Source organism: Hetaerina americana, unplaced genomic scaffold, assembly GCF_022747635.1.
Source record: "Hetaerina americana unplaced genomic scaffold, ioHetAmer1.1.p SCAF_1, whole genome shotgun sequence".
Classification (NCBI taxonomy): domain Eukaryota; kingdom Metazoa; phylum Arthropoda; class Insecta; order Odonata; family Calopterygidae; genus Hetaerina; species Hetaerina americana.
The window spans coordinates 101040427-101061780 of record NW_027286069.1 but is presented as its reverse complement, the minus strand read 5'-3'; the positions used below and the strand labels follow the sequence as shown (position 1 = coordinate 101061780).

Below are 21354 nucleotides of genomic sequence, written 5' to 3'. Positions count from 1 at the left end.
GCTTATTCTCTTAAATTAAAGCCTAATATGTTTATACATTCCATATAAATATCTCGACTTAGCTTTTCTATGCCTTACTACCCCGTGTCTTGATCACCATTTACTTCCTATTTATACGGGCCCTTTTGCAAACGCATGATTATTAAACTGCTGTAGCAATTTTCCATATAAATAATGCCCCAAAATGGAAAGAAATCATCTATCATTCTATTTTCCCCGAAAAAAATACTGTCACAGTACGCTGGTCTGCAGAAATTCGGGACAATTGGAGTACAGCTTACGTAGAATTCATACATGACTACGTTAGAGGAGTTTTGTTGACATGAAAATAAGATTCCCTTACAGATATATTTCAGAAACCTTCTAACATATTCGGAATTCCAGAAACACATTCACAGAAAGAGGAACGTCAAAATTTGAAAATGTGATTTTCAGAGAGAGAGATAGGTGATAAAATTTCACAGTTATAAACTTCGAAAAATAATTATAGCTCTAGGGTCCATCCAGTGGATGATGACCTCTCTTTGAGTCGTTCGGCTACTTGGCACGAATCCTGGAGAGTTATAAATAATCCGCATTCCCGAATAAGGAATTAAAAAGGTTGGAATGATCTGGATACTCTGAGAAATGAAACAACAAATGCAGCTTCTCTTGCCACCCGAAGGAAAATACACAAGTCAAACTTCAATGGTAAAAAAAGATTCTACTCGTCCCCTTTCTCCCTCCACCCATTCATGACGAGGCTCGACAAGGAATTAACTGAAAAATCCACGCGAGCGACGACCCCTCCTCGACAGGCCTCCCTCTTGTTTCCCGCAAAAAAATCGAAGCATTCCAGCGGGGCGAGTTAATTGAGTTGCGTGGAGCGTTCGGGGGATCACGCGAGCGCATTGCTCGGCTGCCTTTATGAAAGCGCAAATGCGAGACGCGCGGTTCGGATTCCAACCTGGCAGCACCGAAAAGTTAATCATACGTGTTAACATCGACCTCTGACGTCTACAAAAACTGCAACTCCACACACAAGTGATAAGTTGCAAAATGATCTGTTTGACACCTTCACTTTATTATGCATATTTCCGTACCTACCAAGAAAATATTTTCTTCCTAGTTCTTCGGAAAATTAATCATCCTGGAACGCAACTCAGAGATTCTACAACGAGGAATTTCAATTTCATTTTCCACCTAATTCAACCATCGGACCTGATAAATACCTTCACCGGTAGACAGCGTCGACTAAGCCAAAGGTATATTTTAGCCTAGGCTCGACAAAGGGTGGGAAACGCTTGTAGTGCTGAACGAAGCTTCCCTATGCGCTATCTCAAAGACACGGCACTTTCCGAACCCTCTTTAATCACATCTCCGGCGGAAGGAAACCTGTTCGCCGTTGACGCAAGGGATATTAAATACGATTTGTGAACACAGTGAACGTAAGACTAAGGGTTTGTTGGAGAGAGAAAGTAGTTAGGTAGACTCACTGCGTATGCTCTCAAACCGACACACATTAATACAAGTCTAGCTCCTAAGGCATTATTTTAATACCATCGTGTTCCAAAAAAGCTTGTAAATATTGGGAATTAATACGCTTAATGTTTAAAGACGTGAATAAATAAATTTCCTGTTCTCTCTTTACATTAAATGAATGAAAAACTCCAATAGCAGTAAACAGCTTACCTCTCTAAACAAAGTACAAATGAGATTAGTTGGCTAACGCCACAAGTCAAGAAGGGGTAAAGGGTAAAAAGGAAAGGTATAAGAAAGGTGAATACGTTCCCTTTCCTTTTTCCTTTTACCCCTTCTTGACTTGTGGCGTTAGCCAACTAATCTCATTTGTACTTTGTTTAGAAAGGTAAACTGTTTACGGCTATTGGAGTTTTTCATTCATTTAATACTACTAGTCGTAAGAGCTCAATTCTATCAATACTCTCTTTACATATTTCGTCAGTTTTTTACTTACATATTGCATATTGTAAGGGTAACAGATAATATACAGCTACTTACTTTTCACGAAACAAGAAAAGTACAACAAAAAGAATTGATCAAATAGCCTGCAAACACGAGAATCGCCATACCCTTATGACAAATCAAGAATTTATTTAAACTCTTTTTCTTAGCTGCTTATAAATGGACATCTGCATCCAGAGGCTATTAAAACAACGTTCATTTCCTCCGGTACGATCAAACACGCGGCATGTCCACCACGGGTGAGGTAAACTCCACTCATTTTTTTTTAAAGATTTCTTTCTCCGCGTGAAGCACAAAGGCAATTAAATGTCATGTTCTATTCGCAGACGACCGCAGAAATCGCTCTTTCGGAATCCTTCAACTACAGCGGACGACACGGCAGTTGAAGGACACCAGATCTGGCCGTTGGAAGGTTCCATCATTCCCATGGACCCCCCTCGGCTGACCTCACCCGCTATAATTATAATAGTTATATAGAATACATTTTTTGCACCCTCTTCGCAGAGAGTTGTCATGATTCCCAGGTCTCACGTGACACGCCGTCTGAGAGCGATCTTCTCTCGACGCGATGCGAAGGAACTCGTTTCCAGGAGATAGTATCGCGGCGAAGGGAACGAACGCGTGGTGCCCGCCCGCTTCGGCGAAGCCGTTTCGCCGTCCTCCGCGCGAGGACGGCTGTGAATCAAAGACCCCGATGGGGCCCGGATAATGCGGCTGACGCCGAGGGGTCCGCCGGGGGAGGGGGGAGGAGGAAGGAGGCAGCGGTGGAGGAAACGTCGGGGATACCGGGTTCGAGCTTTCCTCGGCATGTTAGTGTTGTGGCGTCACTATCCCCCCGAGGTAACACCGTATTTCTACATTTGCAACTGGAGTCCATGCGGGAGAGAAGAAGAAGTGTACTTCCCGCTAGTGGTCTCTGACTAGTGTAACAGTCCAGGTGTACTGTCATTTTCAAAAATCTTTTTGCAATATGCAATTTATCAGCCCTGAGAATTTGGGAAAGGTAAAAATGTCCTCATTGAATACCAACATGGAGAATACAGGTATTTTCTCGCTTTTCCAATTCTCGGCGCGCTGGTGACTGCCAACAGACGTTTTGAAATGATATCATACATGTTCACGTGAGCTGTATTCCAGATTTCAAAGAAATTAAAAAAAAATCATAGCTTCCCCCAGAGATACGGTTATCGTTTTATCGCCAAGTGACACATTAATATCTTACACTGAAAGTCAACGGGATTCGGTGTTTAATTGAGAAGGGGTCACAGGGGTCGTGACCCCCCCATACACAGTAAAAAAATGAAATCCAATTCTCTATGAGAAAAATAAGAAATCTACGTAAGCCAGAACTACGTGATTACACCAATAATTGGTAAATTATGAGATCACTTGACCCTAACAATTTTTTCTGCCAAAAAAAGCGAAGTCCTATGGTTAGCGGAATGAGATTTTTCGACTGAAAGATTTTAAATATAGAAGCAGTTTTCTCTGATTTGAAGTGTAAAAAAAGACACCTAGACTTTGCTTGGGAAATAAATTTCAACCTAAAATAAAAAATGCCATTCTTTTATAAAAATATTGGAGTAATTATTATTATTTTCTTACACCACATCAGGGTAATGACTGCCAAATAAAAATACAAGATATATCCTTGCCAATAGTAGGGCTAATGCTAGGGGGTGTTAGGTCATCCTCGAAGTAACAGGCGATTAATGGCAGTTGGGAAGTTAATGTTGTCCAACGTTATGCTTTCTACCGTTGAGGTCACGAATTGTGCGATGAAAAAAATGAGTCCATTAGTTCGGATGTCAATGTCCCTTAACTTCTCGCTATGGTCTCGCTTATCAATGCAATGTGGCGATAAAATCATTCCTTTAATGTCAGCGTTAAATTCAAAAGATCTCTATAGATACGACCGTTTAAGCCGTGAATGTGACCTTCGAACTCCCAGTGTCATTCAATTGATAAATGTTCTATAGGAAATAGAGTTGACGAGGCTATTACAACAGGTGCTGCACCTTTCATTTAAGATAGAAACTATGTAAAAGTTTTCCACAACCAGAAATAGCTGTGTGCTCTTGTTGCAATTCATTAACCATGCGATACATTTTAGTCAATAGTTTGGGGAAAACTGCGCAATGCGTAGGAAAATTACAGTGCCCACCCTCGGAAAGACTGAGGAGACTCCGACATTAATCTGCGTGAAGTGCAGTTTTACAACTGTGTTTAAAATCCACATTCGCAAAACTCATTTCCATTATTTGGTATTCATAGCCAGAGGGCTACGTAGCGGAGGGTGGAGGCCCACAAGAACAGCTGGGAACGTCGTTATGTGAAATTATGTGTACACGGGTGATTAGGGAGAGGCAGGAATAAAGATGATAAAGAAGAGTTGGGAGGGAAGCCGCTTCCGCATGAATAGCTCAGACGCGGAGGCGCCAGGCAGTCCGGCGTTCGAAACCCCCAAACGTTGGAAGGTTTTTCTACGACACCACCTTGTCTTTGGAATTCCACCGATTTTTTTCTTCGAAATATTAAGGGTTGGAGTGGCGATGAACAAAGTTGGGGAGTGTCCGTGGGCAGGCAAGCAGTGTGCTGTCAATGGGCTGGTTTATATCATGCATTCTAGAGAGAAGGCAGTTGGTGTGTGCAAAGCAACGTAGAGGAACATGAAGGATGATCCACGACGCGGATTTAACTTATTAAACAATGAAGATCTTCCATCCAATTTATAAGCCCTGGAATTGATGACGTCGCATTGCGACCGGTTAACTGCTAGATCGGTTTTGCGACCAGTAGTTGCATTGTTTTCCCCGTCATATTTCGCTGATTTTCCTCTTTGATAATTGAGTCCATTGGTTGTCAAACCTGCAGCATGCATTCCCCCTAAGAATAGTTTGGGTTGATTTCATTATCGCATTGTTCTCGGTAAACCATGGGACACGCAATCCATTGCATTTAATTCTATTTCCGGAGATGGCATGATTTTTCTCCTGCGTTGGCCTCGCTCCTATGTTCGCGAGGTAAAACCTACTGATAAAAGTTCTCCATTCTGAAAATACGCCGGGGATAATGTTGAGTAAAAACTAAACATGAGATGAGAGATCAGATGCCTAGTGATGGACTTCTAAATTTGGTTCAACTTATCGCGAAAACATCTCTTCACACATAATTCCACAGTTTTTGAATCGGAATTGATGTTATTACGCATGTTGGATAAGATTCATTCAGGGCGATTGACAATTTGTACCAAATTAATTAATACATTATAGCAGGAATCGATTATAACCGTAGCTTCTAATGGGAAGTACTGAAACCTCAGACTTGAATAAAAAACGAAGAAAATCAATATTGGTACCTTATTATTGAAAGGGTGTATTGCAATGTAATGAGAAAGTCAAACCTTTGCACCTGTAGGAATATTCGCTTAGAAAAGAAGAAATAGATGTTTTCTTTTTTTTCTGTGCCCGTGAATTTTACGTCGATTTTGAATCGCCCAATCGTTTAAAGATAATGAGACAATAAGGAGAAATGTTGATGTCAACAAAAACGTGAAATAGGATTATGCATGACGATTTTACATTGATTTGGCATAACAAAATTAAAATGCTGAAAATCCTCTAAATTTCGCAGAATGACTATGAGACGGATTTGAGAATTTCTTCATGTAAGCACTGGCCTTCTCTCAAGCTAGCTGAGTGAAGCAAGGCTTCACAGTGTTCTAAGAGGTTGACTCCAACTATCAGAGTATCGAAAAATATGACAAATACCCGGATGTGTGGTGAGGTGAGCCAGAATACATTTTAACGCTAAAAGTTTCAAATTCTGACGCATCATTAAAGTATACCGATGAAAAGTTTGCAGTTTTAAATACCTCTCAACGTCCAGTTTTCAGTTGGTGGAATCTTATGCACGGATATTCTTTACTAGTCGTAAGAAGATGAACACAAGAGATTCTGCAATATTGTAATGCGAATCGACGCTTGGCCGAAAAAATCCCGTCGGAGTCCTGCCTACACTATCCACACCACATATGGCTAGTTACATATGGCCCTTTGCTCATCCCGGCAGCGTCGGTACCTTTACGCGATCTTCTAAAAGCCCCGATTCCTCCACTAAGGATATGCTAACGGAAAATCGCCATAATTTACTGGCGTCCAGAGCGAAATGATTTTCCTCTCGCCGCCATAAAACAAGCACCAAGCCATAAAACAATGAACGGAGGGGGGAAAGAGTAAGACGTGAGAAACGGCCGACGTGATCGGCGTCCGGAATGACGAAGTGCAGCGGCCTTGGCGGGGAAAAAAGCGAGATGGGTAAACGAGGTGAGAGAAGGGTGGGTGTTTGGGTGGGCGAGAGAGAGGTAAGAGAGGACTATTCGCGGGGAAGGGCGCAGATAGGGGGTCGCGGGAGTGGGAGTTGCAGCTTCGGCGGCGTGAAGGCGCACGCTCGCCGGGGGGGGGGGGCTTTGCGAGTGACTGTGCCCTGCTCCACTCTCCGGAGGGGAGGGAGGATCGAAAATCTGAATAGGCACTCGGGGCTCGTTATCAACCAGATGAGAGGGGGTTCATCCATAATTGGAGCGGCCGTTTAGTTTCATTAATGGCCAGGCACAAATTGATGAAATGTTTTTGAATAAAAAAATGTAATTATAAAATTTACCTGTTTTTATTTTCTCATTGCTTCACCGAACACTGTACATTAAGGAAGTATAGAGGTTAGGCGAGACAGAGGAAGGTCAAGGATGAATTACCAAAAGCAGGCAATGGGAGACGCTAGGAAATATGAAGAAATAGAAATAGTTTCAGACTACAAGTTAGCCTGAGGAGTTATTAAAAATCTATTTGTAGATTTATTACCTATGATGATTATGACTTTACAGTATATTACAAACTTAGTCATCATGTTCCAAAGTAATCTTCAAAATGCAGTTTACTATTTCCCTAATTAAATAATATCCGAGAATTTAAAATGATACGAAGTAAAATTATCCTCGTGATTCCACCATAGCTTTTGCAGTATTTTAACGACTCATGCAGGTAAATGACAATCACAGTGAAACCTATCGTGTCATGACTCGAGATCCCTAAGCAGGATTTGAAGTGACCGAAGTGCACGGCCAGGGTAGTAACATTATTCGCGCTAAAAGTATAGACAAAAGTAATTAGTTAAATAATGTAGGAGGCTCTGACTTGAGACTTTTAACATTTATATTTCAAATTGAAACCAGAGTGGAAAACGTCCGCACCCACAAACAGATTTCGTAAAAGCGAAGGCTGGTGTGATTGGTGCGAGGGTTACCTTCACCTCGTGCCGAAGTGCGCTTGAAATCAAGCACGAAGGATGCCTGGATCCTTTCTTTTTTGCCGCACACGATTCCCTAGATAAATGTGGCATCCATGAAATTGCACACTCCACCGATCTGATTGCCATCCAAAGGCTCCAGCCGGATTTGAACCCGCGACCCTGCAGAGCGCTCTTAGGCACCAGACCACCGCGGGAATATCTTTATCTCGTTCACGTCTCCACTGAATTACGTGCCGCAGCAATCTCTTGAATACAAACTAAGTGGGCAGCCACTTGAAGAAACAGAGTCACCCATGCCACTTCGCCGAATGAGGAAGAAAAAAAATCCACCCTCAGCCTAAGACTAGATTTCGATTTCACAACGGACGTATTAAAATATGTTAATGGATTGACTAAAATAAAATGAACGTTGCGCCTATTATGGACACGAATGATATGTGTGTGCACATGTGTGGAAAAAAGTGAAGGGGTTGAAGATAATAAATCCAAGACACTTGACAGGGTGGACCGCGTCCGTCTCTTTTTTTTATGTCACACAACAAAAAGTCTCGGGAGACGTATCAGAGTGGTGTCACGCTAATTTATGAGCCACCTCTCCAAATGTAGCGCCGTTTTGCGGAAGTGCAGGATGGGCGGGGGGAGGGCAGAGGAGGAGGGTGGGGGCAAAAATTGGGGAGAGCGGCTGGGCGTCGGAAGGGTAGTGGGTCGGGGGTTGCTCTCTCTCACGAGAAAGGAAAAAGGGGCCCCCAGAGATGGGCGGAATTCGGACCAGTGCGTGGGGAGGGGACGGAGAAAGGTGCCCTGGGGTGGGAGAAGAGGGTAGGGTGTGCGAGGAGGCTTTAGGGACGAGAAAGGGAAGGACATGAATGGGTGATATGCGAGAGGTCGTTGGACCGACATCGGCCATTCATAACGGAATGGAGGAATTTTAAATCATCAGAGATTCTGCTCCGGACAGGCCGGGAGGAGATAGTAACAGGCACATGACAGCTTCGTGGGGCTCGGTAATGGAAGGGAACGGGTTGGCGGGATGACTAGGTCCAGCTCCAGCCCTCCGAGCGCAGGGGACGGATTTGATCCCCGGGAACTGTGGATTCTTCTGATGCCTCATCCTCTCTCGGAATTAAAATAAGAAGAAAACAGAAATACTCCATACTATAAGAGATATTGAGAGGAAATGAACAATTTGTGGATGTTCCAGAAGGTAGAATGTTAGGTAATCATCAAATTTAGGGGAAGAGGAGTAGGCATTTTAATCAACTTGTGAAAGTAACATGCCTTGAAAAAATTGAATAGTATTGGAACACATAATACAAACAATGATGAAATTATATCGTATGCTGTGGAGTCACTTTTATTTATATCATAAGGAAGATAAAATTTGCCTTTGGTGAGGTTTGAGTTCTAGTTCTAGGGCATATTAAATCCAATGCCCCAGCTTCGTCTACAATTTCATTAGAAAACTTATCGATTCTCATACAACGCAATCGATCCTGACCTATAAATAACATTTTAAATAACTCAACTTATTTAGGATTCCCGCAATTTGATAACAATCTTATGAACATTGATGCTGAAACGGGAAAGACTATATTGTAGGATTATAAATCGTAACTATGATGTGGTATTGCAACAGCCTCCTTACCTGACTAGACCAGAGTTATGAGGCAATATGTGGTAACACTGTATACAACGTTGTCCATGCCTCTTCAAGGCGGAAAATTATTGATATCAGTTAGCATATTTAATTCACCGTGTACTATTAATTATAAATAAATTAGAATCATTCATAACCTACACAATACAGCATTTTTACACGACATATAACACTGGATTTTTACACAATACAATCCGGACCCTACAAAATATTTGATGACATCATTAGACATTTAGTTAATTCTTTTTTTTCTTTCATTATGTTCAGACTCGTAAGTGTAGATGGCGAAAGAACACCATCTACATCTACTTAATACCCCGCAAGCCACCGTAAGGGCGTGTGGCGGGGGGTGTTAGGGCACAACCCGTAATTAAGAAAAAAACCGCATGCAAAAGCCACAAATGTATACAATCCACAAACAAAGCATGATATAAATTTATGCTAAAACCCTTACAACCCACACACATGCAAGCATACAAACTACCAACTATCATACACTTGCACCTACAAATATACCTAAATATTTACAATGTTTAATTTTGTTTGGATGTGTAAATTCAATGTTTTTAATATTTCTAAAGTGACTTCGGTTTCTTACTATTATGTCTTCTGATTGTTCGGGGAAATAATGAACATTTGTATCTATCTGTGCTGGAATCTATCTCTCTAATTTTATCTTTGTGGTCTGATCTACCTCTGTAGTGTGGGGACATAATACTTCCTCTAGGGTCATTATTAAACTAGTTTGTTCTGAATCTTTCTAAAAGTCCTAAGTCTCGCTTGTTCCCTTCGTATCTCAAGTGGCTCCCAGCCTAAATCCCCTAAGAGAACTGTTACTCTTGTGGTCTTATTATAACAATTTTGAACGAATATGGCGGATTTTCTCTGGACTTTATGCAATTCCTTTTGCCAAATGTTCTCCCAAGGATCCCAAATACTTGCAGCATATCCCAAATAAGGTCTAACTAGAGCGAAATAACACCTCTCTTTAACTTTCTCATTAAATTTCCCCACCACCTGTTTAATGGAGCCGAGTTTCTTTAAAGCGAATCCGCATATTGTCCTGATATGTGCTCCCCATGAAAGACGTGGTGTTAGAACAACCCCCAAATATTTAACTTGATTGGCCGCAGTTAGCACTGAACCCTCTATTTCATAGTTTATGTCCTATTCGCTACTTCCTTTGCTCCAAAATTTCAAAACTGCGCATATGTCTACATTAAGCATTAATCCCCATTCCTTGCACCAATCCGAGATTGTGTCTAAGTCTAGAGAGTAGCTCGCGATCTCTTCTTTCCCTGTATCCGTGTTGTCAGTAAATCATCTGATATTGCCACGAACATGTGAGCTTAAGTCATTAATGTTTATTAAGAATAGGAGCGGCCCTATTACACTTCCTTGGGGGATCGCGAATAGTAGCAAGGAAGTGACACTCCGGTTTAGCCTAGGAAATAAATAAAGGCAAATTTTCTTCACACTACATCTACTCATTACTAAGGGACTTACCTACTTCGTTCTCCTTAATTTATTTTGCTTTTGTTAAAAATCATGAAACAGCTTTGCCTATGTTTTTACTTAAGTGGGAGAGAAAACACTAGATTACTTTCAACCTCTATCGTTTTCATTCGAGATACTCCATGGGAAACAAGGGGGATCTGCAGAAATGCTCTTGGGGGATTCGTGGTTTCAAAAAAGTGGGGTGGGATGACCTCCGCAGTGAGGGGAGCACACAATTAGTGGATATATTTCGAACTTGAAAATACCGGCCCGCGGCCGTACATACCCACATGCGGGCCATTAACTCCGACGAGCAGCCCTGAGCATTCAAGAACCCCCGCAAAAACAAATCACGCAACTAACGCACTCCCGGGGGAAATTTTACGGCTCATAAATGCACACAATCAAGCATTAACGGGTGCGCTGAGTCCAGGAGACTAGACGGTCGGTTTAAGCCGCTATAAAGTTAAGACCTAAATTTCGTCGGATGGAATAAAAAGCTGGAAATGACATGACGAGTATTACCTTCCTTTTTCTCCTTTGCCACTGTCGTCACGCAACTCCGTCGCTAACCTCATCGTGGAGTGGGTGTGGGGGGGGGGGAAGGATGGGCCCTTTCCCCGCCCCACGCTCCCCGTCCGCAAGTAATGAAGCGTTATGAAGTGACGAATTCCTCTTGCCATCGGCACGCATTCAAAGCAACCTTTGGGATGGAATAACGGCTTCCTCATCTCTCCCATCGCCTCGAGAGCCATCTTGGGGGTCTCCCTCGCACACACCGCTTGTCGGGGGACTTGCGGAGAACGAATGTCCCCCTATTGCCGTGCCAACCTCACGTAGGTCCTCATGCACACACACCTAAATGTTACCATGCAACTAGGGTTCCATGAAAGGCCGGGTGCGTGTGACAGGGAGTTTTAGGTCATCAGCGATGTGCATGAAATCTGGACTCTCCAAAGGAGTAATTTTATTTTCGAGGAGAAAGGTTTAGAGATTTTTCCAATTACTTTCTATTGCAATGTCGCGAATCGCTCGGGGGGACAGGAATCATTTTCATCGGCTATTGAGAATCTATTTCTCATAAGTTCTCAAAATGCTCTACCTACCAATGGGGTCCCTTCGGACTTACCATTAAACTCATACGATTTGCATTTTTCAGCAAGGTAAGCCTTTTATGTCATCTTGGTGCCTCGAGTTGCTCTCATCCTAGATTTTATAATAACATTGTGATACCTTCAGCCCTTTTGCAGAAACGTTTTTCACACATTCTGTTTCATTCGAATGAATGAATTTTTTCGGTGGGTACCAAATCAGCTGTATTCAATATTAGGTCGAGCTAGGGCGAAATATAACATCTTCGAATTTTCAGTCGTCGGGACGAAGACTACGGAACCTAGGTAATCTCCTTCAACTCCCGAACCGGGAGTGCTAATGATTCGGACAGGTGGGGCGCTGGGGGCCGTTACCGCATGGCGGTGACTATAGAACTCCCTCAATGATCGCTTCAGATTTGGTTGACGGAGTCGCGAACAGCATGTGCGTAACTACAGAAACTGTTTCTAAATGACAGGGATTTAAGCTCGCTAGAAATATTAGAGAATATGGCGATAAACGGTCGGGTGAGATTACGACGAACTGACTTTTTTCATCTAAAGTTGACGAATTAATAAAGCCGTACGATAACTTTCCATTACTTTAGATACTCTCGCCGCCTACGTCATTTGGCACTGAATTTCACACTAACTGAAATAAGCAGTGGCAACAAAGCAGCCTAACTCCAACAGGGATTCGAATCCTCGAAAGAGCCTTGGAACAGTCAGCAATCAAACGTAGATTCAGGCTAGCAATGGAGTTTTACGCTGCCGCCCACCGCGGTTGGAGGATGTTAATTTTTGAGATGAGCTAACTCGTCTCTTAGTCCTTAGTAGATGGTTAGAACCCTTCACCAAAAATGACTAGAAAGCCTGTCCCCTTCTGCTTAAAATGTTCCATTGGCATATCCGTAAAACTTACAATAATCTGCCATTATTCATCGTCATTTTACCATAAAGGGCTAAAAAGAATACGAAATAGTTTATCCAGGGAGTATATTACACATTCAATATCAAACCACAGTTATCAACCCGAAGGTCAGGTTAATAGCTGAGAGTAGAGCTCAACCTATACCAAACACAACGGCATGTGAAATTTACACATCAGGATGAGTGGCCCGTTCCTTTCTCAGTGCTGACTGTGGCTCCCTAGGAAGATCTGCTACCCGAAAAATCGCACAGTTTGGGTGAGACTAAGGGTACTCAGGGAATTAAACCCGGGCCTTCCGGTCAGTAGCCTAGCCTGGATTTCCACATCCCCACGCTCAACAAGCAGACTGATTCTACAAATACAATTCAAAATTCATTAATTTATATTTTCACGTCCGTCTAACATTAGTCATAAAGTATAATAAACACTGTTAACGCATATAATAACGGGGAATGTACAAAGCATGGTTCGGTATATGAAATGAAGCTTTCAATTAATAATCAGTGATTTCAATATCTTCTCCGAAATGAAAAAGGGAATCTCTTTCGCGTCATTCACTTTGCAGTGTGAATCACCATGGAAGATAGAGGAGGAAACAGCGCAAATAAGAGCGAGATGTAAAGTAGGAAGACTGGCTCCTGGCCATGAAACCAGATAGACTAGACGACCTGAATGTTTTGCATAGAGCTTGAAAAAAAAACGACTGGAATTTGAAACAGGAATCCATAACGGCTACCACATAATTCTATGCAGAAATATATTAGAGGTATCATTGGAAGCCGACAAGCGACTCAACGAGTTTCCTTATAACAGACCGTGCTCACTCATTAGCCTCAATCAGCCCGAAAAACCTTTTTTTCCCCCTCATTATGCGTCCGTCTCCAAACAACGCAGACGTGCGCGGAGGCGATTCGGAGCGAGATTAGAGGTGGGGTTTCCCACCCTCCCTCCATCCCCAGCCTCTCATTCTCCTGGGGAAAAGTTCAATTGCAAAACGTACACACATTATCTGAACATACAGCACCGACTTGTAACTTAGGTCGGAATGCACTACTCCGGAGATATACATACGGCGATACATGCGGGCTGTCTTCATTCCTTCGAGGATGATAGAATTCGTATTGCGCATAGATATTGGTTACCAATCATGTTTCAGTGACAACGGAAGTAAATGGAGGTTTCCAAGCTCTAGGGCACGGCTTTTGGGGACGCAGAAGAGAATCTAAAGGTCCGCTGTCTGCTAATATGACTGTGGTATCTAATATGATGCTCGAGAGTTTTCTCTTTTAAATTTGGAGCCTTAGAAGATATAATCACCTGAATCCTGCAGTACCCTATTCATTAAATAACTCCAGTTTGGAGCTTTCATTTGATAATAATGTGCGCTATCTACATCAAAGTTAATGACGAATAACTTTTATCGTGTAAATTTCTTTTATTAACATTTGATGGTGGTATCAAGAAAGCATTCCTTGGTCAAAGAAGATTCGGTTAGATAAACATTTAAAATCATAAGTGTAAAAGTAAAATAATATTATAATATAATTTTATATGCATAAAATACGTCGATCCTTGTTTTAAATACATCCAACCCTTAAAATATTACTCCCGGCTACAAATCATCTATGCAATGGCTTGAAAAAATGCATATACTATATGTGAGGATATTTTTCCAAGAAAAATTACCTCACCAGCCTGATTGTTTATCCGAAAACGGCCGACCAAAAGTATAGGTGCCGAAGTTATGAAGGAATAAAATATCACTCAGAGATCAATTGATCTCACCCCAAATGTAATGTTTTTTGATATTATCTCGATAGGGGCAACTTTTAGGAAGATGAGATTTCATCCAATGGGAAGCAATTGTTTACGTATTTCTGGGTATTTCCCACCCTGAGAAAAGAAATGCCCTCCTCATAACTTATGTAAATTACCCACCTTTTCCTCGTCATTCGGAGCCGAGTTATATAATTTCCACCGTCCGTTAGCCGTCCATGATATGTCATTTGGATGAATTTCTCTCTCTGTTATCAGAGGTGGGATTCCTCTGAAACGTTTTAACTGGCTGAGAAATCAAAAATTTACTATCTGAATAACAGGAATATTATCCGACATATCATCAATATTAATATTCTTCTGCAAGTACTGAATTTTCTGAATAACTTCGTCGTAAATTTATTTTAAATAATCCCTATTTTTAAACTCTTAGGTACTGCTTGAATAATTTTGCACCTTAGAAGCAATACATGATATAATCAGCATATAGGAAATAGTTTAAATACCTTGAAGGAATTTGAAACAGCTCCGGTTTAGCTAATGTGCTATGTACAATCCTGGTGCTCCGCGGATGTTAAATTAGTATTGACTTTGGGCGCGCATGTTTCTACGATCTGGTAAAAGAATAATTGATGAAATATTAAAATAAATCAATTTTAGAATTTTTGCCACCAATGTGGGCCTCAAAAAATTACTTTTCATCCATGATATAAAATTTTGTAACAACAATTGTACTTAGTTTACGGTTCTACGCAACCTTACGGGACGTACCTCCGAGTTGGAAGAAGATGGGTAGCTACCGATACAACAGCAAGTGAAGGGATGTCGGTGAGATGAATTAATACTGGAGTTATCGGAAAGTGAAACCAGTGATTGTACACCAAAAAAACAAAATTTGTGAGATAATTACCTTTGGAGATATTATTTCCCTCATTTACGCATGCAGTATGTTATAATAGTAAATACAGAACACCTAGTTAGGTAAGCAGCAATCGTTAAGGTGTTAGTTACTGATCGCATAACTCGTCCCAGCAGGGGAATAAAATGAGGAATCACGAGGGGAAACTACGTATACTTTCAAACGGGGAACGTATAAAAAACGTTTCCCATTTCCCCCAAAAAATCACTTTCCCCCCGTTCCCGAAAACTTTCGTCCTCCCGAGGATCATCCTCCCGATGGCCACTTGTTTTCCCGAACGCCCATTTCCCGAAAGTCCTCTTCCGAAAATCACTTTCTCGGGAGTCGTTAACCCCGAGAAATCATGGATGTCGTTATGCGTGAGCAATTTATGCGAGGATCCATTTAGCCAGGTGAGGGGGGGAGAGGAGGAGGAATGGGGGGAAGTGATGGGGGTTGGGGGAGAGGGTGGGAGAGTGAGGAGGAGGCGATACCCTTCTTTCCGGGGCCCTTTTGCAGCCGCGGGCGCGGACTACGCGGAAATCCGAGAGAAGGGACGGAGTGTAACGGCCCTCCATATTAAAGATACCGAGTTCGAACTACTCGGATGGTGGTCTCCTTTTGGTGTAGAATTGAAGGTATATAAACAGCGCAGCTAAAGACAGTGGTCTCCAACCGATTCTCCCCAGGTGATAAATGTCTTCGATGAACCCATACGCCACCAAAATTCTAAGAAAACATTCTAATAAAGCCGCTTGCAACTTGAACAGATTAAGAATCGTCTCTCTTCAGTGTAGCCGGTGATAAAAGCGAGAAAGGCAATTTTTGATTGAGGCTTGATATATTATTCACCAACTTGAGCTCCACCCGTCCTTCGGAATTCATCTTTCCATCATCTTTTCCCAAGATTGAAACTTTAACTGACCGAACTATCTGCGAACCAAAGCGTTTACATACCGAGCTGATCCCGCCCAAAGGCCTTTATCATTGGGGATGGTACCCATCCCATCGTCTGAATAACACTCCACTGTTTAATAATTGGTACATATTTGTTTAATAATTAACAAGTGTTTCCTCATATAGATTTACTGGATCCTTAAATGAAATAGGAACTTAAAAATCGATTGATTTTGGGAATGACAGCTTTTGGGACCTACAAAGGAGGAAAAAATTTACTACTCATATGGATGCTCATTAAAAATCCAAAAATTCGAAATATTTTTGGGGAAAAGAGGTTTTGTTTAATCTACAGCCTCTATTGGATGAATCCTATATTCAGAGGTAGATAGCCACCTCCTTTGATATATTAATATTCATCATTAAAATTCAAACGTCGATTTTCTTTCATATGCACATAGTTACATATGGACTTGGGGAGTAACCAAATGAAGGCACGTGACTATTAAAACAAGGTCCATGGCTATGTAAGTAGTTTGAAATAGCCAAGATGAATTAACAGAAAGAGTAGTGAAGCGAAATAGCTGACGGGAATGGATAGCTTCAATCATATTGCAAGACGGTGAAATTGTAATTAGCGAGAGATAAACCCGTCAAACCCGCTGCACCGACTGCAACAGGGAAAACTGGAATACAGAAAGATACACGTTTACGCATGGTTAAATGGATGCTTTCGAGCGAAGAAATAAATTTGGCAGAAGTATTTGAGAAGTCCTCACGCGGATATCCGTGCTCTCCTACAGCATAATGGCCCTTTGACTCGGGACAGGAAGTGCAAGGAAATCGGGATTTTTGGAAAAATTACATGAGTTCGGAGGAAACGGTTCCGGCACTTTGATCTGACGAAAGCGATTTTTTTTCTTGGGGGAAGAAGGGGAGGGGGAGCGTGTTTAACCCGTAAAACCACGAACCTGCGCAGCGGAGGCGCCGTTTGAATGCCACATGAGAGGAGAGACACGTACGCCGTGGCGAGGCACAATGGTGGGAGAGGCCGCGAGGGGAGGTGGAAGGGGTAGTAACAGAAGTCGACGGTGGCGGTGAGAATGGCCGAGGAGGCGGGTGGCGCAGGGGCAAGGGCAGAGGGGGGAGGGGGTGGTTCTGTGTGAAGGATGCGGGGGAAGGTAAGGTGGGGAAGAAAGAAAGCAGCCGTCTTAAGATCCTCCGTGGCTACCTTATTCTCCGCCTCGCCACTCTACGGAAGACGTAATTATCTCCTCTTCCTGACCCCCCACACCCCTCCGCCCCTCCCAACCCTTCGTCTACCGTTCTCCCTCTCCCTCTCTTCAACCCTCACCGGGATCCTCCTGCCCTCCTCCATACATTTCCCAAGCCCCCCTCCCCCCACCCTCCCAAAAATCCCTCCTTCCAAACCGCTCCTCAACCCTTTCCCGATGTTTTCTCGCCGGCCACAAGGGGGCCCATCCCCGATGCTTATAAACTGCCGCTCCAGAAACGTGACGTCTCGCCAATGATTTACGACTGCACGTCAACTGGAATAATGTATTAAAATTCCTCGTATTATTATTGGAGCAGGGAAAGAAAGGGAGCCGGGTTCCGCGCGGGGTGGGGTAGAGGAAGAGGATGGAAGGGAGGGGTCGTGAAGGGGGGGGAGTGTTCGTAGTGGGGAGTCGAGACGGGGAGTTGACGGGGGGGAGGGAGGGAGGGAGAGGGAGAGCGGGAGAGCGAGGAGGAGGAGGAGGGGGGTGGGGTTGAGGGGGCGAGTTTTTAAGTTCAAGGTTGGCCGACGATCCTAAATGACTCGCGGCATTCGAGGCGCTTATCCACTCATCAACGGCGAACTTCTCGCATTCCGATGCTGGGGAGGTTGTGTCGGCAGGAGGTAAGCAGGGGGTGATAGGGAGGGGGGTTCTTATAGGGGACGGGCGACCAGGAAAGGGGGGGGTCAGTGGAAGGGGTGGGAGTGTTTTTTTGGGACGCCGCGGTGGGAAAATGGGTAGCTATGGAGGAAGTGTTGAGGGAAGGGGAATGGGGGGAGGGTGAGAGAGAGAGAGAGTTTACGCGCGAGCGAAGGGTGACGGAAGGATATCTCTGCTGAATTTTGGCCGGGGAGGAGAATAGGGACGGGGGATGAGAGTCGCGAGGGCATGGTGGCGATCCAAGTCGGTCGCGTGCGTTGCTGCAGCACGGTAGAGGAGTGAGTGCATGCGGAGAGAGGGAAGGAAGGGAGGGTGGGAGGGAGGCGACCTGGGAGAGTGGGGTGCGCTGGTCTTCTTCAAACGTGAAGGGATTGTTTTGTAATCCGCGCACGACTCATCGGTCATAGCGACGAAGACCAAGAGCCTCGCATCCCCATTCCCGACCCCACCCACGAGGGAATGGAGTGTGGATACAATCCACTTCCATTCACCCTTTTTTTTAGTTGGCGCGCGGAAATTGCGTTTTGTAAACATGGAAGTGAGACTTAGCCGGCAGATTTCCAAGATTAAACACGGCAAAGCTTGAAATGAGTTGAAAATAAAACATTCTTCTCGTGATGCTCGGCGCCTTCCAGCGATATGATTGCCCGGGAGTATGCTGTGTGTCCTTCACACCTCTTAACTTGCTTCACGGATTGCCGCCTTCACGTGAAGAGGCATAACGGAGATCTGATGGAGGTGGCCCACCCCAATGTTTACGTATGTCACATCAGCGCACGGCTAACATTATTAAAAAGACAATTAATGCTTGAAAACGACGGATAAACCTTCAAAATAATCTGCAATTGCGTGAGCCGTGAGTCTATTTCAAAGCATGATGAATGAGGAAAGAGTGTCATTAACAACCAATTGCAAAATAAAATGAAAAATGCTAATAACATAAGAAATAGTAAAGAATTAAGAATAAAAGCCGAGGAAAATAACTTACATTTCGAGTGATTAGGTAGGGCTCTGGTTCAATACCTCTTAGATCAGTTTATATCGCTATAAAACCAATTAACGGCTGCAGCTTAGAAAAGATTGAATAAAATAATGTTCGTTTTGGACAGAATTAAGTATCGTCATTAGAAAATCTGACAACACTAAAGGCGAATCCATTAAATCACGTAGAAGTCGTATAAAAAGCGGCCCTCTCTGACTGAAATAAATCTATATGTAGAAAATGAAGGCGGCGTACTAACTTCATTACTGAAGATTGTCCATCTAATGACAAGAGGGCCCCAGGTTCTAATTGCGAGAGGAAACCTTTGAATAAGCTAACCAAATATTACTGCAAAGCCATTTTTTTGGAAACCAGAACTTCGTGGGAAACGGAAGGTCCTTAGAGAATAAAATTGACTCCTACTCGATTACACGAAAAGAGACTAGAGGGGAGATAGAGGTTAGTTCGAGGTAAGCTCTACGATCAACTATGAAAGCCAGATTCGGTTGGTAGTGTGACCTGGGATCGGAAGTGAATGTAAATGTCATTGATACTCGTTTGTTGATAAAAAAATGAAAATATATAGTTCTTTCTAAGCGTAGCCATGAAAGGTACAAATGAAATTAAGATCTACTGACGATGAAACAATAAATGCTAAAACTAGGAAGTCGTAGAGAAATTCATATACTGTAGCAAGTGAATCTCAGCATTAACGATTCAGGACTCAAAACCAATTCTTTAAGCACATAATATTAAACGACAACCTCTGGAATAAAATACAGGTGGTAACACGGTAACTCTGCTTGCTAAACAATGAAATTCAAAACTAAACGTAGGAAATTCCATACGACCCATAAAATTAAAATCATTTTTTAATTATTTAATGAATAACATTCGTACATACAATTATTGGAAATTTATTTCGGCAACCAATTTCATCTTCCGTATTTGGACTCATGCAACATAATAGAGACCATTGCCAAAAAAAATGTCCGCGTGGCAACATGAACATATTCACCCCAGCATTCAGGCATAGACCTTCGAACTAAGTTAAGTTGAAGGAGATAAACCTTTCGAGTTCTCATTCAAAGGATTTTGATTGGTGAGAGAAGGTGATTCAGTTTGACGTCAGCATTTTTGTTGACAAGTGAGACCGTTCACCTTTGTGGAAATCAAACGCGCGCCTTCGTGCAATGAAGGAGAGTAGGAATGGAGAGGTGATGCGTTTGAGGGGAAGAGGGATGGAGAAGGTAAGGTGTTTAGGGGTGGAGGGAAGAGATGGAAAGGGCGAAAAGTGGCCGGGATAGGAGTGTGGGGGCGCGGAGGAATAAGCTGAAACTTTACGGCGAGGAATGAAACCCAGTCACACGGCGAAAGGACAGAGCTTGAGAAAGAGCAACGGAGAGGAGAGGAGCGACGGAAGAGAAAAAGAAGAGGAAAGAAGGTGGCGAGGGAAACAAAGGGATGCGCTTGACATGTGCAACACGGTGACTCACCGCGACACCATATTTGCAGAGCAACCTCGGGGAAACAAATAGGTCGACTGCAGTCCGAAAATAACGTTGAAAAACAAACCACTGGCCGACCGTAAGATAGCTTCGCACGTTCCCTCGCTGAGTTTCACTCGTATGGCTTTTAGTGTCTCTTGATATCGCTAAAAACCAATCAATTTCTTCGTTCGCTCTCCATTATGGACACATGCTCCAACTGGAATTCCGTCCACCATCACTTGGCTTATCACCACCGGCATTCCCGCGTACGCAACCGCCAGATTGGGTGAGCCATTGTGTCTAAGATGAAGTGGTTCCCAGGATTAACCACCCCGTCCCCCCATTGCCAAAGCGGGACTAAAACCTGCAACCTTTGCGACTGCGTCACCCACCTGGCTCTCTATGCGGCAGTCGGCGAAGTGAATGTCACGATCCAGTCGGTGAACGGTGGGCCTGCAAGGATTTCCTTTTTGATTTCGAGGAATCATTGGTGCAGGAAAAGCGTGCTGCGCTGTGCCGACGGCATGTGTCGAGGCAGGGTGCAAAGCGAGGTTTCGGGGGAGATGAGGGGAGTGGGGCACGAAGGCAACACGCCGTTGATCAAGCCACTTCTCCATAATAAGCTCCACTCCAAATACGTCTGCACGGTACACAATCGAACATGAAACTGTGTTTCGTTCAGAATGGATGGTGCATGTTAAAGCGGGCTAGTAGAGTGATCACATGGGATTGCACCGGTACACATGAGATAATAACTTTATGATTATCTTAGCAATCAATCGATTTCGTGCGCAGAAGTATACTAACGTCTTGACACACAGGAAATATCCAAAGGTGGCGTGATGAGGATGGCGGGCATTGTCAATACGCGAGAATCAATCAACTCCTTTTCTCTCCATTAACAATTGGAGAACCGAAACAGAGAGGCG

At 43.2% G+C, this 21354-nt stretch overlaps 1 protein-coding gene across 1 annotated transcript in view; it reads right to left on the bottom strand.

The window, feature by feature from the left end:
- Positions 1 to 21354, bottom strand: part of dachs (unconventional myosin-IXb-like dachs) — a 150413-nt gene that overhangs the window by 115037 nt on the left and 14022 nt on the right. The gene's annotated exons all lie outside the window — the stretch shown is intronic.